This window comes from Bubalus kerabau, chromosome 10 (assembly GCF_029407905.1).
Source record: "Bubalus kerabau isolate K-KA32 ecotype Philippines breed swamp buffalo chromosome 10, PCC_UOA_SB_1v2, whole genome shotgun sequence".
NCBI classification, from domain to species: domain Eukaryota; kingdom Metazoa; phylum Chordata; class Mammalia; order Artiodactyla; family Bovidae; genus Bubalus; species Bubalus kerabau.
The window spans coordinates 25,677,519-25,682,508 of record NC_073633.1 but is presented as its reverse complement, the minus strand read 5'-3'; positions in this window follow the sequence as shown (position 1 = coordinate 25,682,508).

Here is a 4,990-nt window from a genome sequence, read left to right as displayed (position 1 = left end):
CTGTGGCCGAGACAGGAGGGCCCGGGCCTCAGTGGGTGGCCTTGCCCTCTGCAGTCCCCATTCCCTGCCCCATCTCCTCACCACCTGGGTCCTGTCACTCCCACCTCCCCAGCTGAGAAGCACCTGGCCTGCCTCCAGCCCTCTCTCGTCCTCTGATATGAGACTGAAGAGAAATCTGTGAGGGTTTGCGTGGGATGGAATGGACTGGAGATTGCTAAGGCAAGGTGCTGAGCCACTCAGAGGAGAGACAGGGGCCCCTGGTCCAACAACCTGGCTTCCAGGAGAAAATTGGGGTGATTCTCACCTGGTGACCTCTTCACAGAGAATCCTGAAGACCCTGGACCATGAGCCACAGAGGTACAGCTGGGCAGAGAGAAGACGAGACAAGGAGAATGAGGAACAAGGGAGGCAGCCCATGGGGAGAAGTAACCTGCGAGTCTCAAGCCAGAGAGTCAACCGAGCGGGACAGACTGAAAAGGGCAGTCAGAGGCAGGTGAGAGGCAGAGAGACAGGAAAGAAAGGATGCAGAGTTGGTAAAAGTGCAAGGAGTGGGGTGTGGAATCTGCATTTGAAACAGAGAGATGCAAGGAGATTAGAACACACAGCCAAGGGGGCAGGAAGAGAGACAGACCAGGAAGTGTGATAGTGACATGTGCTGACAAAAACCAAGAGGAAAAATAAAACTGAGCCACCCGTGGCCGATTCATGTTGAGGTATGGCAAGAACCACCACAACATTGTAACTATCCTCCCTTTGAAAAAAAAAAAAAACTGGACTGCAAGAGGGAAGCCATCCAAGGAGGGACATAGGGGAAGAAAGCACATGGAAGAGACGAAAGCCGGGGAGGACATGCCGGTAGAAGAAAAGAGGGTTCTGGTTTTCCCCTGGGAACCTCCCCTCCGTCGGGGGCAACTTCCCAGGGCTGGAGCAAGAACCCTTGGGCCTCTGACTGATCTTAGCCCATTCCCTTTGAGATGGGGGCTCCCACCCTGAGCCCCGTACTTACCTGGTTCAGAGGAGTGTCAGTCTGTCCTTGGAGCGCACTCCTTTATATTTTGCTGCCCCCACCTCCTGCCTAAATTTGGAGTCCTTCCGGAGGGACCCTCCCTTCCACCTCTCTCCTCCCAGCCCCTCCTCCCTTGATCCCTTGGCTCTGGAGGTGACAAGAGGATACCCGGGGCCTCCAGATTTGCCCATGAAAGGTCTGTCGCCCCAGCCCCTCTGGCTCCAGGGCCTTTTTTTAGTCCTTGGGCACATTCCTCCCCTCCAAAGGACTGATGGGCAGATAGTGGCAAGACAGGACTTCTCACACCACCTCCCCCCCGCCCCCTCATCAAGCCCTTACCTTGGTTATTTTTAATCTGAAGGGGGAGTTGAGCACACGGGGTGAGGGCCACCTTCTCCTGCAGACCAGAAGCTTGTCCCCTGCCTCCCAGCTACAGGCTCCCCTCCTCCTTTCCTCCCTGGCCTGTCCTCACATGGCCCCAGGCTGGGAGCAACTCCCCACCCTCTCTGGACCTGGAGCCCCATGGTGCTGGGGCCTGGCAGCTGGAGCCAGGATGCCCAGGGAGGGGCTCCACTGCCCGGGTCCTTGACTCAGTTTCCCTTTGTCAGGAAAAGAATTTCATGCTGCCCTCTCTTTCTGTGTTCCCCTGTCTGCAGGCAGGTGTCCTCCTGGGAACGTGAGGTTGCATTACATTAGGGACACATCTGGAGCCCCCAGCCCCTCCCCGACGCTCCTGATACAGTGGCCACTGTCTGACCTGTCAAGCAGAAGATGGAGTTCCCCCATGCCACCATGGCAGATGTGCACACAGACCCGCAGTCCAGCGATCTACTGTCCAGACTTGACCACCACGGGTCCATGCCCAGTCTTAACACACACATGAGGGTTTTCCACGCTTACATACTTCAGTTTGCAGATTTTCCTCTGCGTTGTTTTGCACACCCAAACACACATTTGCACACAGAAGCTTTTACCCTTCACTGCCATCCTCTGCTCCCCTGTGGGATGGGAAGGGGGTGGGAGAGGCGTTAATCCCTGGGGCCTGAGGCAGGAGGGGTGAGGGTGGCGGTGCTCCCTTCCGCCTCCCTGGGCTGCCAGAGGGTGCAGGTGCTGCTGAGGCTGGCTGGGGCCCTGGCAATCCCCGGGATTTACACCAGCTGGGCCCCAAGCTCGGCATTCCACAGGGTGGGGGCTCTGCAGTCGGCTCCCGTCTCCCCAGGTAGAACCCTGGTGTTGCCTCTCAACCCTCGTGGGGCTCATACTCACATGTCCTTCTTGGTGGGTGTCCCCAAGCGCCCCAGGCCCTCATGGTCCCCCTCCCCGCCTCCAGTGATGCCACCTCTCAGAGGCAGTAGCCGTGCCTGTTATGACTAAGTGGACATTGTGTTCAGGAAACAAAGCCAGACTCCGCTGCCCTGGCTTTCCCTACACCCTCACACCCAGGAACATGCTCCCAAGCTCCCCCTCCCAAACTATCTCCTGTCGCCTCTCAATATAGCTCTAGAGTGTGGAGGTGGGTAGGACGACTTCTCTGCTTTCCACCAATTACGTGGTCTCTCCCCCATGGTCTCCAACTCCCTAGGGCCCTCCACTGCCCCATTGTTGGACTCAGGAATACACATCTGTCTCCAGGGGACTTGTACCCTATATCCATGTCCTTGGGGGGATCCTAGTCAACCCCACATTCCCATCTCCTGCAGGTGCATATGCCAACTCATTTCCCCCTGGGATGAAAGCTACTTGTCCCCATCTCCAGGTCACTTGAGGACCTAGTACGCAAGCTGGGGGTTTAGTCTGCGGTCCAGTGCGTCACTGCCTAGTTCCCATTGCCCTGAGGACATGATAAGGGGCTGGGAACATCAGGTCAGGCTGGGTCAGAACTAGGTGACAAAGACTAGGCTTTGTCCTCAGGGAACCCTACGTCCTGAGCGAGCCATACTGGGTATAGATGGAGTCGGAGGGTGGTGAGGGGTAGACAGGCGGTTCCCACTGTCTCCTATGGAAGGGGGAAGAGGGGAGGGCTTAACACGGTTCTAGGGTTCTGCCCCACCCGTCTGGTCTGGTTTGCCATCCTCTCCCTATCCTAGCCCCCTCTCACATCCATCCCTACTCTCTGTCCTCCCGAAGCAGCTCCTCATTCTGCTAGGAGTCCTAGAGGGTGAGCGTGCTGGTTGGACACTCCTGCCGCAGGTAAGGGGCCAAGGAGAGAAGCCCTGCTTTTGCCTGGCTCCCTGTATGTCTGTCCTTCTCTGGGTCTGTCTCCCTTCCCCTCTGCCTGGTTCCCTGTCTCAAAGCCGGACCTGGGCTCCCGTTCTTCCTGGCTCCATATTTCTGCCCATCGCACGGTCTGACATGCCTGTATTTCCACACGTCTCTGCCTTTCTCTGAGCCCAGCCTCTGCTCACCCTCTGCTTGTCCTATCTTAGCCTGCACATCCTGCTCCTGGGTTTTCATCCACTCCTCTTGAACCTAACTGTTCTCTGCTTTCCTGATTTTGCCGGCATCTGAGGGTGACCCAGGATTCTTTCCTGTGACCAGTACCAGACCCTTGGCTCTTCCGGCTTCTCTATCCAAGGCTCGCTCTCTCTGTCTCCTCTCCCATCCCCTCTCAGCACCCTCCTTCGGTGGCCTGTCTGCTGCGTGGTCGCTGGCTGATCTCTCTGCCTCTGTTTTCTGCTCTAGAAGCTTGGATTCTCTGAGTATCCCCTGCATCTCCCTTTTCACACGTGTCCCTGTTTCCTCCACTTATTTCCTCATTGTTCTCCAAGTCTTTCCTAAGAAGACTGGTGCTAGGCAGGGAAAGTGGAGGAGGATGTGAAGAGAAAGATGGGACAGCCTGTGGGTCTTTCAAGGGCACCCACCTCACTTCCTCTATATTTTCTCTCTGTTGGTTTCCTTGTTGACCATCCTCCATGTTCTTGAACCTTCTCCCTCTCTCTCCACTGCCCATCTGCTTAGGTCTTTCCTTTTTCCTTCCCTGTTTCCCCTCTTTCCTCTTCCTCTCCTCCCTGGAACGGGCACTTACTCTAGCTGCTGCATTGGGAGCTCAGAGCCCAGACGGGCTGGGAGTGGCATGTGTAGCACATTGGGGAGGATCCAGGCCAGGGCCTCCTCAGTCTCCGTGCTCTGTGGTCCAGGCCTTCCCTAAGCAGCCCAGGTGTGGCAGTGAGTCTGGGGCAGGTGGAGGGCAGGAGGAGAGGGAGCTTACTCCTCTACTTTCCAGACCTCTGGTGATCCTCCCCAGCCCCTTCTTTCCCCAGGGTCCTGCTCACCATGACTCTTCCCTCATTTGCCTGCCTCCCCCTCAGATGACCTGCTCTAAATGGGCCAAAGAACCTCCATCTTCCAGCAATGCCAAAAGCTATGGTAGGAAGTAATGAGGGAGAAAAATAGAGTGTCTTGGACCACAGGCCAGGCCCCAGGAGGAGATGGGAGGTGGGCTGGAGTAAAGTTCTCCTGGTCATGATGGGAAGGTAGTTGGAGACAGTGAAGGCTGTGTCTGGAAGGCGGAGGAGCTACCGGTGCCAGTCCTGTGCCCTCTCAGACACTCACCTCGGATGGGGCCTGGGGGCTCATTACTCTAAGTGGGTCATGCCTTGGAGGGCACCCTCACACACTAAACCTCCTCCCCATGGCCCAGCCCGGGTATTGTCAGCAGTGGGGGGCGGTGTTGATCAGATCAGGGGCGTAGGTCAACACAGATGGGCTCATGTGCTCTGGGAGAGCTTTAAGGGCTTCTCTAAATCTCCTGTAACCCCAGGGTCTCTGGGCCAGGGAGAGGGCTGACAGGAGAGGTGTCATCTGCTGAGGAGGTGATGGGAGACCATGGCAGTGCTGCACCAAGGATGCTCGGAACCTCCCAGGCTCCCCAGGGAGGCCTCCTGGGTGTGGCCTCCTCCCCTGGAGCCCCCCTCCCCGTCCCGTGGTCATGTCCTCGTGTTCCTGTGGCTGGCAGGCTGTGAAGAAGAGTCTAGAGGCAGGATC